At 42.7% G+C, this 20,367-nt stretch overlaps 1 protein-coding gene across 3 annotated transcripts in view; it reads left to right on the top strand.

Annotated features, from left to right (window-relative positions):
• Window positions 1–20,367, top strand: part of LOC121865245 (locomotion-related protein Hikaru genki-like) — a 132,864-nt gene that overhangs the window by 44,820 nt on the left and 67,677 nt on the right. The gene's annotated exons all lie outside the window — the stretch shown is intronic.

Raw genomic sequence — 20,367 nt, 5'->3', positions numbered from 1 at the left:
TCCCCCCTCCTCTCACCAGACCACAGTTCATCAATTTTCTTCAAGGGGGAGGGGGAAGAGGAGGGAGGGAGGGGGAACTTAACTGTTTTACGCGTGGTAGAAGTTAGTGTGATGGCACTATGGAAAAAGTTTACCATTTTAGTTTGTCAGTGGGTTTTTTTTGGGGGAGGGTAGGGAGGTGATTCATTAGTGTGTGGGGATGGTGGGGGTGAGGGTTCATTAGTGTGTGGGGTTGGGTGGGGATGTGTGTGTGTGTGTGTGTGTGTGTGTGTGTGTGCGTGTGTGTGTGTGTGTGTGTGCGCGCGCGTGCTATAAAATACTAAGGGTTATTTATTTATTTATATTTTTTTCTCCCTTGACCTGATCTAACCTTGTGAACAATTAGAAGAGGTCATTGGAGGTGTTCAATAGCTTGTTGGATACTGTACTTGAGGTAAAGATCACAGGTAAAGTAATTAGCTTGATCAGAGGAGTTAGCTTGGTATGGGTCACCTGTGATTTGTTCCCGTCTGCTGTCTATTATAAACTATATTACAAATTTAATAAAACACAAAATAAACGTTGTAAGCTTGTAGAGGTTTGTATCCTTATAGTGTACGCAAAAAAAATATCCATAACACCAGAGAAGTAAATATATATGTTACGTGAAAAAAGTTCGGTCGTGGATAATAAGTGAACAAAAAACAGACCCTAATCATGGCTGGTAAACTTGAGTATGGTTTTTGTGATGTACTTGTACGAAAGAAAAAGTTAGACTATCTTAGAAATTAAAATAGACATAAATAATCGTTCAGGGAGAGAAGAAACGACTTTACAATCTGCCACCTGTTTGACTCGACTCTTAAACAAAAGAAAAAATACAGCTCTGAATTCTTGCACTGTAATATAATGATAAAAAATGAATAAAAATAAGTGGTTTCATTGTTGATATTGAAGTATTGTTGTTATTGTGGCTTGAAGACCAACATGAGCGATAAGTTAGAATATTATTTTACTTATATCGTACAGAAAGGATCAAAGTCCGTGTGAAGTCTTAAAATAAAAAATAATTATGTAAAAGTGTTTCTGATGCAACAGACTAATCCGTGGGTGGTTGGACAGATTTATTGTGAGGGAAAAATTTACTTAATATTGAAATTGGTGGGAAAGTTGTGTTAATGCTGGAAGGAAAAAAGTTAGTAATTTTCCTCTTGATGTTAATTGCTATAGTGAGAAGATAATTTATTCTTGAACTTGAGAATAATGATGTGGAGTGATTGTTAAACTCAGGTGGGGAGGAGAGTTTCACCTAAACTTTATAATATTATTTCGATTAAGTCAAGTTAGATTAAAATAAAGTGTGGCTTATTATTTGAAAGATAAATCATGATCTGTCTTCAAGCAACAGTTCAGAGCTGCCATATTGAGCCAACTTTATTTTTTTTGGAACCGTTAAAAGGAACTAGTGGCCACAAAACAAGAAAAATCCTATTCAGAATCTCCATAAAAGTCTCCTCCGACCTCCTCATTTCTCCTCTAATGAAAGCTGCTTCTCTTTAACAAACAAATAAACATCTTTTCCTATATGCAACCAGTCATCACCAACGGCAGCGTTCGTGATAAAAAAAACAAAAAAACAATTATATCCTATTTTTTATTTATTTTTTTATTAATTGTATGGGAAAATAATATTATGTATTAGTAATCATAAGTGGATAAGGAAGATAATGTAAAAAAATATATATTAAGTTTATTTTTCGATTTTGTTTTATAAATTGTATGGAAATTTAATAAGTCATGAGTGGATAATATTTTTGATATATAATGAGTTTTAAAATTCACTTCTTTTGGGGAATTTAACTATTATTTATATTATTGTTACACATATGAGGAATTAAGGTCGATTTTTTTCCACTTTTTGTCTTTTCAATACTATCTTAAACATCCACATATAAACCATTTAGATATAACACAAATATCTTTAAAATATATATATATATATATATATATATATATATATATATATATATATATATATATATATATATATATATATATATATATATATATATATATAAACTTTTAACTTTCACTACTTTTCGAGATTTGAAATAAAAAAAGTTTATAATTCCGTGTATCAAAGACGAGAGAGAGAGAGAGAGAGAGAGTAGTAGGATTTCCTTTTCGTCACCATTAAAAACAGTTCAGTTGTTCCCGTTCGACACACACACACACACACACCGGCTCCAGTAAACACGTAAATGATAGTACTTCGTTATACATCCTCTTACAAAATGTGTTGCAGAAACTCCTTCGTTGTATCTTCGTCATGTTCTCCGTCGTTCTAGAATTAGGTTAATGACGTTTTTGTTATATTGTACCGTGATGATCTTCTTTTGTTGTTCAGTGATCGTCTTTTGTTATACGTATTCGATTCTCTTTTGTTTACCTTCCCGGGATTGGCGGTTCGTGACGTAATATCTATAAATTCCATGACTACTACTACTACACACACACACACACACACACACACACACACACACACACACTATATGTAACGGTATCAGAAACTCTCTCTTTGTGTTTGTGTTATTATTTGTCGGTTCTAAACGCATTTGTCTTTTGTTTTACCCAGCTGACGCCCCGTCGTTTATAAATGTTCCCCTCAGTTTGGTAGAGTATAGAGTGCTTGAACCTCCTACAACAAAATCTTTTAAAACAAAACAAAATAAAAAAGTAAGAAAACGAATTTGTCTGATAAAACTTAACCTTACTAATAAACTTAACGTAGCCAAACTAAACTTAACCTAACCAAACTAAACTTAACCTAACCAAACTAAACTTAACCTTACAAAACTAAACTTAACCTAACCAAACTAAACTTAACCTAACCAAACTAAACTTAACCTAACCAAACTAAACTTAACCTAACCAAACTAAACTTAATCTAACCAAACTAAACTTAACCTAACCAAACTAAACTTAACCTAACCAAACTAAACTTAACCTAACCAAACTTAACGTAGCCAAACTAAACTTAACCTAACCAAACTAAACTTAACCTAACCAAACTAAACTTAACCTAACCATATGGAAGATGGAAAATACGTTTGTTACTTGACTATACAGCCAATCACAGCGCGCGTACAAATTACTATAGCCAATCACAGCTAGGCGTGCAGATCACTATAACCAATCAGAGTCAATCACCCATTTGCAGCTGAGTGGATTGGAGGAGGCATAGCACACCCCCTGTGGTGTGCGAACCAGGGACCTTTAGATAGAGCAGAAAGCGAGTAACTCAACCTGCTTTGCCACCGCTGCATTACCTTAGCTGCATCACCCCTCCCTCCCTCCTCCCCTCCTCCCTCCTCCATCACTCACTCCCTCTCTCATCCTTCCCACCACCACCACCATCCTCTCTCGTCCTTCCCCACCTCTCTCCCATCCACACCCATCTCTCCTACCCCCTTCCCCCTTTCTCCCTCCCTTCCCCCCCACCCCCAGAAAAATAAAACCTGTGGGATTGGCATATCATTAGTAATTTAAATGTAGGATCCAGGATCTTTGAGAGAGAGAGAGAGAGAGAGAGGGAGAGAGAGAGAGAGAGGAATAATTAAACATTACTAATACCCCCAAAAATATATATATAATTAGGACATACAAAGACACATACACACACACACCAGTAACGTGGAATTAGAACAGGTAATTTATTCAGGTGCTTCTGTAATAATTGATCGTCGGGAACACCTGTTGATTAATTATACAACTCGTGATCGTTTGTGTGTGTGTCTGTACTGTAAATTTGTCTCCATAGGTAAGTGAGTCTGGTTATGGTGGGGAGTCCTTGTGTCTTTCTTTCTTTCTTTCTTTCTTTCTTTCTTTCTTTATTTGTCTATTTACCTTTAGTCGTCCAGGTAAGTGCGTCCTTGCGGCATTTTTCACTTACGACAAATTTTCATCCTAAGAATCTCTGTTAATCTGGACTATGATAACACTGACACGAATTAATATAGTATTCTAACACGTATGGTTCTTTTATTAATCGCTAAATAAACTCTTCAGTGCACTTTCGTTTTTTTTTAATTCAATTCAACGCTGCGGGGAAAAAAAAGCCGAAAAAAGCCGGGAAAAAGCTTGAATTATCGTCTATTTGTTAATGTCTAAATCTGTTTCCATTTAGGCTAGCGGCCAATTTGCATAAGCTGGCAATGCGTTTTGACTGAGGTGAATCCAATTTATGTTTTACGTTTTTTTCTCTCCCACTCAGCCCATTTTTGGGAAACTTTCAATTACTTAATCGGTTTTCCCCTCCCACTCATCCCTCTCCTCCTCTCCCTCCCACCTCTCATTCTTCTCCTTCCTCTCCTCCCACCTTTCTCCTCCCTTCTTTCCCTCCCTCTCTTCCCTACCTTTCCTCCCACTTCTCCACCTCCCTTCCTTCCTTCTCCTCCCTTTTCCTCTCACCTCTCTTCCCTACCTCCCCTCCCACCTCTCTTCTCTTCTCCCTTCCTCTCCCATCTCTCCCCTTCCCTCTCCTCCCACCTCCTTCCCTCCCTCTCTCCTCTCTCTCCCCTTCCCTCCTCCCACCTCCTCCCTTCCCTCCCTCTCTCCCTCTCCCTCTCCCCTCCCTCCCTCCCAAACCTGCAACAGTAAAGAATTGTCAAAATAACCAGAAGCAACGGTATCGAATGCAGTGACATAGTACAAACCATCAGAGCACACCCCACCCACCACCCACCCTGCCCACACCACCCACACCACCCACCCACACCCCACTATGCCCCAACCCTCCCCCGCCTACACCGCCCCTCCTATCTACACCGCCTCCCTTCCTCTCAATCCAGGCCCCACCATTGCCCCCTTCCTTCTTATAACACCATTTCCCACCTTCCTACACCCCCCCACACTTACACCCATCCCTTCCACCTATACCTCTCCACCCCCTTCCTTCCCTCCCTCCTCAGCCCCTTCCTTCCCAGCACCCTTCCTCCTCTCCCTCTCCAGCCCCCTTCCCACCCTCCTTTCCTCCTTCCACCACTCCACGCCCAGGTGAGGTCCTCATCCTCCACAGGTAGAGAGTCTCATTAGTGAGACAATTAGAGAAGGCTGAGGTTAAGTCTCTCTCTCTCTCTCTCTCTCTCTCTCTCTCTCTCTCTGTGTGTGTTACAAAGAGGAAGAGAAAGAAAGAGAATAATTAGAAGAATAACAATAACAAAGGTGTAATTCAAGACTAAACAAAATAATTAGACAACAACACGATGCACCCCTAAGACTCACCTGTCTCCCTAAGGTGTAAACTAATTAATTAGGGTACGCAGGTAAAACATTCTCTGGTGCTTATAAGACAATTTATTTATTTTATTTTATTTCCGAAACAAAAGAAATCTTATCTTTTTATCTTTCGAAACCTACACACAGGTGTGTGTGTGTGTTGTTTTAATGTTTGTGTTCGTTTGCGTTTATCACTGCGCACACACACACACACACACAGCGTATATCACTCGCACACACACACACACACACACACACACACACACACACACACACACACACACACACACACACACACACACACACACACACACGACTCTCACTGACCATCACCACGACCTCATCTGTAAATTTGGTGAAAAGCTTCTGCACCATCCTCGACACCGGCTCCTACTACCACCTGAGATCCCCGCCCGAGAATTGCTGTTCGACACCACAACCGCATCCAGCCCATACGTGCACGAACTGATCGCTATAAGAACAGCCCAGTCCCAACCATTGTAAAATTATCAATAACTTGTAATAAACCAGTATCTACCCCAGTAAATACTACTCCTTGCACTGTCACTATGTTGAAATGAACTGTAGTTTGAGCTTTTCCCCATCTAATTATTATATATCTTATTTATATCACTTATGTTACTTGTATATTATTTGTAATTCGGAAACCCATTCCAAATATGTAACTGTATATTTTCAGCCTTCTGGCTGCTCAAGCTCTTCAATAAACCGTTAATTATTATTATTATCTACACACACAGACACACACCTACACACACACACACACATACACACACACACACACACACACACACACACACACACACACACACACACACAGGAAAATTACAATAATCTTTTTTCCCCATTAGTGGTGAGAAAATAACCATCACCACTGCAACCACCACCACAACCACCACCACTACCACCACAAACAAAACCACCACACACCACTACCACCACTACCACCAACAATATGTAACCATCAATAACCATTCGTACTTCATCTCTTCTTGTTATTGCCCTGTTTATTCTCCTCCTCTTCCTCTCCCTCCTCTCCCCTCTCCCTCCTCCTCCTCCTTTCCCCTCTTTCATCACCCAGTATTAATCGTGTTTTTCTCTTGTTTTTATGTGTTTATGTATTGTACGTGTTCGTTACATACGTACATACATACATACATACATACATACATACACCGAGGGAAACATGTCGGGGCTGGCTAACACACACACGCAGATACATATTCATTTCCTCACAGACACATATGTATAGAAACACACATTCCATCCATACATAAACATACATGGCCTACACATACACATAAACACAGAATTTATACATACACACTTAAAGATACACAGTACATATACACATACACACATACACTCACCCCCCCCCCGACAAAATACATAACTCTCTCCATGCATTCAGCAACACGTAACAACCTTTTTCACACGTTCACAAACACCAGCCACACCTCCACCCCACCCCCTACACCCACAAGCTCTCCTGTGTACACATAGTTGTTTACATACACCCATCAACCGCCCCCTCCCCCCCCACCCCAGTTTATGTAGAAAACACATACACCTAATAAAAATACGAAAACCAAACATACTCAATTCCCATCAACAAGTTCAACTTCCCCTGCACACACACACACACACAGATTGCCTTCACCTCCACATCCTTACACCTGATTTCTCACCAACACCACCACTACACACCACCACCCTACACCACCACCACCCACGCCCCCTCCCCCACCACCAATTACAACAAATCACCAACACGTTTTTTATATACGGTGGCTGATGGCCGGTGCTCACACAAGAACCACCATTAATCTAGTTCATATTTTTATTATTTATTATTTATGTGTTGCAGTGTGATGTATGACGTCAGGACACACACACACACACACCCCATGGTATAACTCGACTCCTGCCTTAAGGATGACTCTCAAGTACGAGTTCCAAGACGCAGGAGGTATATCAGCCATGTTTGTTTACTATGACGTCATCTACCACCCACCTGGACGGATAACAAGATAACCTTCCTCTTCACCTCCGTCCACCGTGTTATTATCAGTTATTGTTGTTTTTGAGCGGTATCGTAAATTAACTAGCGAGTAATTATTTTATTTATTTTTTTATTTTTCGTCTTTAAAGTTTATCAAAAGGTAGAGAGTTTGAAATTAATTTAAGGAGTGTTTTAGGATGTTTTTTGTGTTTTATTCAAAGTTGGGGTTTCGAGCTGGGTGACTCTTGTGAGGGTGGGGGTGACTCAAAGGTGGGGGTGACTTAAGGGTGGGGGTGACTTACTCAACGGTGGGGGTGACTATAAGGGTGGGGTGATCACCAAGGGTGACTCATTCAAGGGTGGGGTGACTCACCAAGGGGTGGGGGTGACTCATTCAAGGGTGGGGTGACTCACTCAAGGGTGGGGTGACTCATTCAAGGGTGGGGGTGACCACCAAGGGGTGGTGGGGCGACTCATTCAATGGTGGGGTGACTCACTCAAGGGTGGGGGTGACTCACTCAACGGTGGGGAGTGACTCACTCAAGGGTGGGGGGACTAACTCAAGGATGGGGGTGACTCATTCAAGGGGGGGGTGACTAACTCAAGGATGGGGATGACTACCTCAAGGGTGGGGGTGACTCACTCAAGGTGTGTGACCTATTCAAGGGTGGGGTGACTAACTCAGGATGGGGTGACTCATTCAAGGGTGGGGGTGACTATTCAAGGATGGTGGGTGACTATTCAAGGATGGGGGTGACTCACCCAAGGGTGGGGACTCACAAGGGGTGGGGCGATCATTCAAGGGTGGGGTGACTCACCAAGGGTGGGGGACTCACCAACGTGGGGAGTGACTCACTCAACGGTGGGGAGACTCACTCAAGGGTGGGGGGTGACTAACCCAAGGATGGGGGGTGACTCATTCAAGGGTGGGGGTGACTAACTCAAGGATGGGGTGACCAATTAAGGGTGGGGTGACTAACTCAGGATGGGGTGATCACCCAAGGGTGGGGTGACTAACCAAGGATGGGGGACTCATTCAAGGGTGGGGGGGACTACCGGATGGGGATATCATGGGATGACTCACTCAGGGTGGGGTGACTCACTAACGGTGGGGGAGGACTCACCAAGGGTGGGGTGACTAACTGATGGGGGGACCATTCAAGGGTGGGGGTGACTAACCAAGATGGGGTGACTATTCAAGGGTGACACCAAGTAGGGTGACTATTCAAGGGTGGGGTTCACCCAAGGGTGGGGGTGACCTATTCAAGGGTGTGGGGTGACTAAGGGTGGGGTGACTCATTCAAGGGTGGGGGTGACTCATTCAAGATCTAGATAACCCAAAATCGCAAAAAAACCTGTCAGTATAAATGAACGCCATCTGGTGCCTGGAGAGAGAAACACTTAAAAACGGACTCAGACACTACGAGAGAGACGTACTTTACACCTCACCAAGGACAGACAAAGAGACACACAGATTAAAATAAATAATAAATGCAGACGATGAATCTTTCCTCCAGTCTCTTCATATTTCCCTGAGACACTATAGAAATTATGCAAATGACGCGGGGAGGGGAACAGACTCGAGGAAACCATCCTTCCTTTCCCCTCTTCCCTTTCCCCTTCCCTCCACCTTTTCCTTCTTCCCTCCTCTCTTCCTTTTCCCTTACCTTCCTCTCCTTCCCCTTCCCTTCCTTTCCCTTCCCTCCTTTCCCCTTTCCATCTCCCACCCCTCCCCCAAAAAATATCCCTGCGAGCAAAGAATAATAATTGTGAATCATGAATACTATGAGTTATGAATTTTACTTTAATAACTTTACAGGTATTGGTTTAATGAATGAAAAATACCAGGTGTATTAAGGTATCGCTTAGGTATGACGTCACTGGTACCCATAATGCAGTGTTTTGTTTACATGGCGGGAGATGGGTATTGGCTGTCGTTATTTCCGCCGAGCTATTACGTCACTGGTACCCATAATGCAGTGTTTTGTTTACATGGCGCGGGATGGAGGCACTGTTACTGTACAATGGGAGGGAAATTTTTTTTAGGAATTAATTTGAAAAGTTTGGGGTCAGGTGAGGATAATATAAGGTATAAGTCTGGGAATAAATTAGAGGATTATTATAATTTATGCTGAAGTTAAAATCAACGCTGCTAGCAAGAGTAATAACCACACACACACACACACACACACACACACACACACACACACACACACACAAATGACTCGCCATGAATAAATCAAATTAGTCAGTTTCTCCTCTGGCTCTCTTGACTGTGTTGGTCTGCTCAGAAAAGCGAAGATGACTTGAAACAATATTGTGAGCTATCGGGGTGAACGGACGGCAGCTTCACACACACACACACACACACACACACACACACACACACACACACACACACACACACACACACACACACATACACACACACACACACACACACACACACACACACACACACAGTTTCTGAATTATTTTGCGTATATGATGTCAGAATTGTTTACCGCGTGTTTAGTTTAGGTTAGGCCAGGTAAAACAAGCTTGAGTTAGGTTAGGTTAGGCCAGGTAAAACAAGCTTTAGTTAGGTTCGGCCAGATAAAACAAGCTTGAGTTAGGTTAGGTTAGGCCAGGTAAAACAAGCTTGAGGTTAGGCAGGTTTGAGTTAGGTTAGGTTAGCGGTAAAAGTTTAGTTAGGTTCGGCCAGATAAAACGCTTGAGTTAGGTTAGGTTGCGTCAGGTTAGGATAAAAGCTTGAGTTAGGCAGTCGGCCAGATAAAACAAGCTTGAGTTAGAACATTCATAATTTGTACCACTCTCCCTCCTCCGTTTCTACCCCTTGAACTTATCTTTCCCGGGATGCCTGAGACCGGCGGGAAATACTGTGTAATATTCAGGTTGTGTGTTGTAAGACCAGCTGAGACCTGTTGTATATATTTATCCTAGAACAGATTTGGTGATTCAGTATAACATGGACCACTGAAGACTGTTGTGATGCTGTGAGAGAGAGAGAGAGAGAGAGAGAGAGAGAGAGAGAGAGAGAGAGAGAGAGAGAGCCCGGCTGGTGGTCACAACACAGTACTACATACCACCAGCCCTGACATCAGTGCCTCCTCCTCCTCCTCCTCCTCCTCCTCCTCTTCCTCCTCCTCCTCCTCCTCCTCCTCCTCCTCCTCCTCCTCCTCCTCCTCTTACTATGTCTATCACTCTTACTACTGATATACTCATGGCACTCTGAGATATGAGAATGCACTCCCTACCCCCAGCTTGAGTACCTGTGCTATCCCAGCTTGAGTATTCCTGTGCTATCCCAGCTTGAGTATTCCTGTGCTATCCCAGCTTGAGTATTCCTGTGCTATCCCAACTTGAGTATTCCTGTTCATCCCAGCTTGAGTATTCCTGTGCTATCCAGCTTGAGTATTCCTGTTCTATCCTAGCTTGAGTATTCTGTTATCCCAGCAGTATTCCTGTGCTATCCCAACTATATTCCTGTTCATCCCAGCTTGAGTATCTGTTCTATCAGCTTGAGTATTCTGTGCTATCCAGCTTGAGTATTCCTGTGCTATCCCAACTGAGTATTCTGTTCTATCAGCTTATTCCTGTTCTATCAGCTTGAGTATTCCTGTGCTATCCCAGCTTGAGTATTCCTGTTCTATCCTAGCTTGAGTATTCCTGTTCTATCCAGCTTGAGTATTCCTGTGCTATCCCAGCTTGAGAGTTCCTGTAATATTACCCCAGCTTGAGAATACACTCCTCACCCCAGCTTGAGAATACACTTCCCAACCCCAGCTTGAGTATTCCTGTGCTGTTACGCTCAGCTTGGTAAATAATTCGAAAAAAAAATATATATAATAAAGATGGAAATAAAAGTGGAAAAATGAAAATGGAAAAAAAAAACAATGATAAAATATTAGTAATTTTGTTGTTTTAAAATTAATTATGACTATATATCTAATTCTATAATATACCGAGTCAAAGATAAAACTTAAAATAATTCATATATCTTATAATTAATCCGTAATATATACCTGTAATTATAAAATATACGAGAACTCAACGATTAAAAAATATATATATATAATGTTCCTCATATATATAAATTCAGTATATAATGTACATAAAATAAGAGTTAATAAGATACATGAGTGAAGTAATGTTTATAACTTAAATTTATATACCGTCTCGGGTAGAATTTATATCCAGCAAGAATTTAACTCCAGGGATAAAGAATTTTAAAGAAGGAAAATTGCATAATAAGAGTTTCCAAGCCTGGAGTATATTTGTTGTCAGGGCGAGTTAACTTGTCTAGCTAGGAGAGAGGGTGGGAGAAGGGAGAGAGAGGAGAGGGGAGAGATGGAGGGAGAGAGAGGTGGGAGAGGGGGGGAGAGGTGGGAGAGATGGAGGGAGAGAGGTGGGGAGAGGGTGGGAAGGGAGAGAGAGGGGGAGATGGAGGAGAGGGGAGAGATGGAGGGAGAGAGGTGGGAGAGGGGGAGATGGAGGGAGAGAGAGGTGGGAGGAGGGGGGAGAGATGGAGAGAGAGGTGGGAGAGGGGGGAGAGATGGGGAGAGAGGGAGGAGGGGGAGAGATGGAGGGGGGAGAGAGGGAGAGAGATGGGAGAGGAGAGGTGGGAGAGGGGGGAGAGATGGGAGAGGGGGGGAGAGATGGGAGAGAGGGAGAGGGGAGAGATGGGAGAGAGAGGTGGAGAGGGGGAGGGGGAGAGGGAAGAGATGGAGGGAGAGAGAGGTGGGAGAGGGGGAGAGAAGAGATGGGAGGGAGAGAGAGGTGGAGAGGGGGAGAGGTGGGAGGAGGAGGGAGAGGGGAGAGATGGAGGGAGAGGAGGGAGAGGGGAGAGATGGAGGGAGAGAGGAGGGGGAGAGATGGAGGGAGAGAGAGGAGAGGAGAGATGGAGGAGAGAGGAGAGGGGAGAGAGGTGGGAGAGATGGAGAGAGAGGTGGGAGAGGGGGGAGAGATGGGAGAGAGGGGGAGAGGGGGGAGAGATGGGAGAGGTGGGAGAGGGGGAGAGAGGTGGGAGAGGGGGGGGAGAGAGAGGGGAGAGAGGTGGAGAGAGGAGAGAGGTGGGAGAGGACGGAGAGGGGGAGAGATGGAGGGAGAGGTGGGAGAGGGGGAGAGATGGAGGGAGAGAGAGGGAGGAGATGGAGGGAGAGAGAGGTGGAGAAGGGAGAGAGGTGGGAGAGGGGAGAGATGGAGGAGAGAGAGGTGGAGAGGGGGAGAGAGAGGTGGGAGAGGGAGAGAGAGAGAGGTGGGGAGAGGGAGAGAGAGGTGGGAGAGGGAGAGAAGAGGTGGGAGAGGGGAGAGAGAGAGGTGGGAGAGGGGGAGAGAGAGAGAGAGGGTGGGAAAGGGAGTGAGGTTACCAGGGAAAATTCGCGTAGTAGTAGTATCTCTCTCTCTCTGTTCGCACTTCTTATTTCATTCACTTATTTATTTTTAAGTTCGTATCTCTTTATTTCTTGCATTTATTTAATAGGTCCGTAACCCCCCCCCTCATTTATTTACCGTACATACGAATGATACAACTCAAGTTTCAAACAATACAAACTTCCTTCCTGAAATACTGTACACACAATGTCTACTAATTAATGAAAAACAAACAAATTTAAACAGAAAATTAAACGTCTAAATTGAACTGGTTAAATGGTTGTGGTGTACAAATGGTTTACCGCCGCTTGTGTTCCCTGCCCAAAATGGTTCAGAGAGCTAATTCTGGTGTAGGCTCGTAAATTCATCATGTAGACTCGTAAAATCACTGTATAGACTAAATTTACCGTATAGACTCGTAAATTCATCATGTAGACTCGTAAATTCATCATGTAGACTCGTAAATTCATCATGTAGACTCGTAAATTCATCATGTAGACTCGTAAATTCATCATGTAGACTCGTAAATTCATCATGTAGACTCGTAAATTGCTGTATCTATTCGTAAATTCCCCTAGACTCGTAAATTCCCGAGAGAGAGAGAGAGAGAGAGGTGAGTTTACAGTACTTACGTGTGACCATATATACACTACGAGAGAGAGAGAGAGAGTCCCTAAACGCTGGCGAGTGGTCACATAGGCAGGTCCAAGAGTTGATTATACCCTAAGTACTAAATGCCAGCCAGCCAGCCAGTTAGCCAGCCAGCCAGCCAGTTAGCCAGCCAGCCAACCAGTTAGCCAGCCAGCCAGATAGCTAGTCAGCCAGCCAACTCGAGCCGGAATATTCAATTTACTTCCATTTACATCAGACGCGATACTGAAAATAGAAGCATTTTGTCTGTGTGTGTGTGTGTGTCTGTGTGTGTGTGTGTGTGTGTGTGTGTGTGTGTGTGTGTGTGTGTGTCTCTGTGTGTGTGTGTGTGTGTGTGTGTGTGTGTGTGTGTGTGTGTGTGTGTGTGTGTGTGAGCCTTTTTAAAATTCATATGACATAGATTAGATTTAATATACATTCAAATATTACCTTTCTGTCTGTCTCTCATTGTATAGTCATTCATAAATACTGTAAACTCTCTCTCTCTCTCTCTCTCTCTCTCTCTCTCTCTCTTCTCTCAGTGTATACATAGTCACTCATTTTTTTTTCAACATCTGTTAATTGAAAAGCAATTTTAATGAGCAATTACCGCGCCGAATATCACAACAAAAGCAGAGTGTTCCGGGGCCACTGACTTCCCTCCCCTCTGACCCGGAACGTTGAAAAACTACTGTCGTCCTAACATCCTAACCCTTACCTAACCACCTAATCTAACCTAACCTATCCTAACCCTAACCTAACCTAACCTAATCTAACCTAACTTATCCTAACCCTAACCTAACCTAAACCAACAATCTAAAACCTACCTATCCTAACCCTAACCTAACCTAAACCTAATCTAACCTAACTTATCCTAACCCTAACCTAACCTAACCAAACCTAATCTAACCTCAAATAAAAAACTATTGTCCATAAATAAACAAAGCTTAAATAATTATCCGTAATAAGGAAAAAAATCTAAAACTGGACGCCATGGTTATAAATTAATATTGGTTGTTGTATAATTTTTAGAAGATGAAAATGATCGCAGGGTGAATAATATCTCGGGAGAATAAACAATAGTATTAAGCGAAATATTATTGGAACATCTCACTAACACTCCCTGGTGGACAACGGCGCTAAAATAAAATAAAAATATAATAATTATTACAAAAATAATAATTCTCTACACCAGGATATAGTTATACCACATGATCACTAGAGGTAACATAATACAATAATAACAAGTATAGTTATTCAGCAAGAGAGAGAGAGAGAGTTTACAGTAATACTTATTTAAATGATATGTGGCAACCCATTGTTTACCTACAGGGGATGGGCCGCGTTGTTCTTGTTTAATTTATTTATTTAGTAGTTATTTCAGTTAGTTAGTTAGATAGATAGTAAATGAGTTAGTATCTATATTTTCCTGTATGCTCAAGTGTTTAAGGTGATTGAAGCCATCCGTAGTCACAAGTGGGTTAATGTGAACTCGTTCCCCTGTACACCTTGTTGACTGGGAGGAGGATAACGGTGGGTGACCTTTAGAGGGGTGTGAGGGGGGGTGGAGGGGGGAAGGAGGGAGAAAGGGGGTTAATGGGAAGGAGAGTAAGGGAAGGGGGAGGGAGGGAAGGAGAGAGGGAAGAGGGAGGGTGGGTGGAGAAGGTGGGAGGAAGGAGAAAAGTAAAAATAAATGATAAAAGTGAGAGAGGAAAGAGAGGAGAGCTTATTTTTTTTTAGTTTAACAAATTTATTGGCAGAGCTTGTAGTACAGTTTGCCTATTCTGAGTAATTCAGTCAGGTCTTGACACTGAGGGTGGTATCACTTCTCACTGCCACGCAGGACAGAGGTTCATACACAAAGAAATACATCATATTCATTAACAACTAGAAATGTATAGAGGTCAGATTCATATGGGTAATGTCACTGTTCACTGCCATGCAGGACAGAGGTTCGTACACAAAGAGATGCATCATATTCATTGACAGTACATATACATATATGTAAACACACACACACATATACATACATATACATATATACATACACATATACATGTACATGTACATATACTTACACACACGCACACATACATACATATACGTCGGTCAGATTCATGTGGGTAATGTCACTTTTCACTGCCATACAGGACAGAGGTTCGCGAAAATAAATCCCAGGAGATAGGAAGGAATGACAGTGAGAATAGAAGGAATGAGAGAGAAGGGGAGGACTAAGGAGTGATAAGAGTGAAGGCGGAAGGAAGGAAAGGAGGGAGGAAGAGTAAAGAAGAACAAGAGGTGAAGACGTTAAACAGTTAAAAACACAAGGAAGAAGGGATAAGAGGGGAAGGAGAAGGGTGTTTAGAGTATAAGGGTAAGGTGCTGAGTATTAGGGTAGAGTGTGAGGAGAGAGTTTGTTTGTGGTGTGTGTGTGTGCATTAGGTCAGGTTAGATTAGACTAGATTAGGTGAGGTTAGTTTAGGTTAAGTTAGCGCAAGGGTGGTTAGGTTAAGATAGGTTAGGTTATGTTAGGGTTATGTTAGGATTGTTTAGGGTAGTTAATCTTCAGGTGCCCCGAGAGATGACAAGTTATACAGCAAAGAATGAGAACCTGATAGTGAAGTAATGCCACACACCTGTACCTGTTAATACAAGGTGTTGAAAATACCTGTGGCATGTAGTGAACGTCTGGTATATTGACGGGTCATAAAATACAGGGATTAGGAAGGGAGGGACGGGGGGGGGAGGGAAGAAAGAAAGAAGGGAGGGAGGGTAGAAGACGAGAGAAAGGAAGACGAGGGAAGGTTGAGAATGAAGGAAGGGGGAGGGACTGGAGAATGAGAGAGAGGAAGAGAGGAGGGAAGGAAGTAAATCATAGTCGAAATGAAAGAACAGTGAAGACAGTAAGAGTAGATAGTGAGGAAAGTAGAATAGAAAGTGAAGAAAGTAGAATAGAAAGTGAAGAAAGTAGGATAGAAAGTGAAGAAAGTAGATTAGAAAGTGAAGAAAGTAGATTAGAAAGTGACGAAAGTAGAATATAAAGTGAAGCAAGTAGGTTAGAAAGTGAAAAAAGTACATTAGAAAGTGACGAAAGTAGATTAGAAAGTGAAGAAAGTAGATTAGAAAGTTATGGAAAGATTAGAAGTTGTGTGGAACGAGTGAACGAGTGTTTGAGTGAGCCAGTGAGTGAGGTACAGTAACAGCAGGACACACGCGGTGGTATTACCATTAAGGCTAAGTGCTGCTGCTGATGTAGTGAGGCAGGGTGATGTAGATGAGGGGGGGGTGGGTGTGATTAAGGTGGGGGGGTGGGGGGAGGGATGGCTGGAATGAGAATGTTAACATTGCTCAAGGAAAATAATACACGGCCAGGAAAGTGAAATAAGAGAGAGAGAGAGAGAGAGAGAGAGAGAGAGAGAGAGAGTAATTATTATCAGGCTGACCAAAGACCATTCCTATCAACGACTTAAGCTGTAGTGTGGAGAGCTCTGTAGGGTACTGTAGTTTCTGTAGTCTCTGTAGGGTACTGTAGTTCTGTAGGGTACTGTAGTCTCTGTAGCTCTGTAGGGTACTGTAGTTTTGTAGTCTGTAGGGTACTGTAGTCTCTGTAGCTCTGTAGGGTACTGTAGTCTCTGTAGCTCTGTAGGGTACTGTAGCTCTGTAGCGTGTGTAGCTCTGTAGCGTGTGTAGGGTCTGTAGTTCTGTAGCTCTGTAGGTACTGTAGTCTCTGTAGCTCTGTAGGGTACTGTAGCTCTGTAGCGTGTGTAGCTCTGTAGCGTGTGTAGGGTCTGTAGTTCTGTAGCTCTGTAGGGTACTGTAGCTCTGTAGGGTACTGTAGCTCTGCAGCGTGTGTAGCTCTGTAGCGTGTGTAGGGTCTGTAGCTCTGTAGGGTACTGTCGCTCTGTAGGTAAACGTATAATGCCCGTATCCGTACACAAGTTTGCCGGATGAATAACTACACGAATTAGGCAAATGTTCATGATTATTGGCCGGTTGTAAATATGGTTGTTATCCGGTTGACTGGTCTTACTGGTGGTTTGGTTATCTAGGTTGACTGTATATATTATGGTGGTGAGGTATTGGGGGTGGTGGATGGTGGTTGGGGGGTGGTGGTGGTTGGTAGAGAGGGTGTGATTGGTTGGGGTTGGTTGACTAGGGTATAATAAGGATACTGGTAGATGAGGATAGAGAGAGGGGGGGGGGGGGGACTACTTAACCAAATAGAAGAATATAAACAACATGACCTGTGTTTACGAGAGACCACCTGATACACACACACACACACACACACACACACATGGACAAATCGTTAGACATAATTTCTCAAGGTGTATTACTGAGAGTTAAAAAGGCGTAAATGAGTATAAAAGGCATAATTGGAAGTTAAAAAGGCATATGTGATTAAAGAGGCATAAATGAGAGCTAAAGGGGCATAATTGGGAGTTGAAAAGGCATAAATGCATATAAAGGCATGAGTTAAAAAGGGCATACATTTCATAGTTTGCTAATATTATCCTATGCTACACAAAGGGCATAACCCACTCTCCCCAATATATACTACAACAAGTATTGGAAAAGGACACGCCAGATGATTCATAACTTCATTGATATTTCACCCAATAAAAAAATATATATATCCCCAAATCTGTTGTGTTGTGAGCGGTACTGTCAACAAAACCCCGGATGTGATAACGATACACTTCAGAGGAAAACTGTAGTTGTTAAGTTCTGATAGTTTGGTTGTTTGAGGTCATTCGTTTATTACTTGGTGGTTGGCTAGGACTGGGGGCGAGGGGGGGGGTGTAGTCTGGTTGATGCCTTTGAGTACCTGACTGTAATAATAATAATGGTAATAATAATAGTAATAATAATAATAATCATAATAATAGTAATAATAATAATAATCATAATAGTAATAATAATAATAATAATAATAATAATAATCATAATAATAATAGTAATAATAATAATAATAGTAATAATCATAATCATAATAATAGTAATAATAATAATAATTCAAATTTTATTTTCTATAGGTTGAGAAAGAAAGACACTTTTTCCCTCCCGAATGCCAGTGATACACACATGCCAGACGTATAACGAATGCTTAAAGAATAGATGAAAAAAACCCTCAGAATACCTAACAGTTTTAAAGCGTTTGAGATATCATACAAATTTTATTAAAAGATTCTTACACTTTTAGAGTTACATAAAACACAAAACAAACATTCCTCTGTACGATACCCCCAGTTCATGTTAGACATCAATCAATGCTCTTAGAATTAATAAAAGCATAAATATTAAAGAAACTACAAATAGAGACTGAATTAAATATGAAAAAACAGAATTGACACACACTCACACACACACACCAGTACAATACTGTTTCCGACTCATTTAACATAAGCCAAATGTACGATAAACCTCTCTCTCTCTCTCTCTCTCTCTCTCTCTCTCTCTCTCTCTCTCTCTCTCTCTCTCTCTCTCTCTCTCTCTCTCCTTCAAAAACCGCTCCGCTGACGTAGACGGGAAACAAAGTGAAAGGAATTATTCACACGACAACGTACCACAGTAAAGTGACCCAAAAATGCCTGTCTGTTCGTGTGTCTGAATAAACCAAACGACCTGGTGGTGGGGGGGGGGGTAACTTTAAAGCAAGATATCAATGGCTGCAATATGCAAATAATTGACGCGTTCATTCTTGGTGGGATTTGTTTTGTTTTTTACGTAATTTTTTCAAACTCTTACATATTTTTTTAAACTTTAAACTATACTTTAAAAAAAAATACCATACAATTTTTATAACACAATATGGTTATATATCGATTTTTTTTTAAAGTGATTTTTAAATAATAGTTGAATTATATAAAGTGATATTGAGAAATTTTAAAATCTTCGTCATGTTCCGAACTCTCAGAGAATAGTGAGGTAAATTATTCCTACACCTGAGAGATAAATTTGAATATGTAGTAAAGGTGTAGTACAGTCACGGAATAATTCGGGATCCATTTTGGTTAAAGTCTTTATCTAATGAGTTATGTGAACCGGATAAAGCCTCTCGCGTGTATCCAGCTTGAGGTAGGTAGGGGGGAGGGGGCGTGTAATGTGATTGGTTCTGTGGTATGGAGGATGGTGCAGGCTGTGGTGGTATGGAGGATGGTGCAGGCTGTGGTGGTATGGAGGATGGTGCAGGCTGTGGTGGTATGGAGGATGGTGCAGGCTGTGGTGGTAGGGAGGGTTGGTGTAGGCTAGTGGGCAGGCTGTGGTGGTAGGGAGGAGGGGGCAGGCTGTGGTGGTAGGAGGGTTGGTGCAGGCTAGTGGGCAGGCTGTGGTGGTAGGGGAGGCTTGGTGCAGGCTAGTGGGCAGGTTGTGGTGGTAGGGAGGGTTGGTGTAGGCTAGTGGGCAGGCTGGTGGTAGGAGTAGGCTAGTGGGCAGGCTGTGGTATGGAGGATGGTGTAGGCTAGTGGGCAGGCTGTGGTGGGTGGGAGGATGGTGCAGGCTAGTGGGCAGGTTGTGGTGGTAGGGAGGCAGGCTGGGTGGTAGGGAGGCTAGTGGGCAGGCTGTGGTGTGGTAGGGAGGGTTGGTGTGGGCTAGTGGGCAGGCTGTGGTGGTATGGAGGATGGGCAGGCAGTGGTGGTAGGGGGTGAAACAGGCCACTACAGAGGGTGAAACAGGCCAGTACAGAGGGTGAAACAGGCCAGTAGCAGGGGTGTAAGATTGACATTCAAGTAAGGCTCTGTTTTGGGGGGAGAAATCAAACAATGTCGAGGTCGTTTATGTCAGACATTTTCAGTAGCTGCAGGAGGAGTGGGGCGGGGGGGAGGGAGGGGGGGGGGCGTGGGGGGAGGGGGCGTGGGGGAGGGGGGCGTGGGGGAGGAGGGGTGGGGGGTGGAGGGGGCGTGGGGGGTGGAGGATGGAGGATTAACCCACGGTAGTAGTGTTTCATAAGTCAGGGTTATATTGTCAGTTTCTGTACGGTCTGTGGCTGTGTGTGTGTGTCATTCCTAGATTATTTTAGTGTTTGTTTACCTAGACAATATACTAATAATTTACCTTTATTAAAAATACTTACCTGTTCTCCCAAA

The sequence above is a fragment of the Homarus americanus genome, unplaced genomic scaffold, assembly GCF_018991925.1.
Source record: "Homarus americanus isolate GMGI-L3 unplaced genomic scaffold, GMGI_Hamer_2.0 scaffold16889, whole genome shotgun sequence".
In the NCBI taxonomy this organism is placed as follows: Eukaryota; Metazoa; Arthropoda; class Malacostraca; order Decapoda; family Nephropidae; genus Homarus; species Homarus americanus.
The sequence above is the reverse complement of the archived record's forward strand: the minus strand, read 5'-3'. Positions and strand labels throughout refer to the sequence as shown.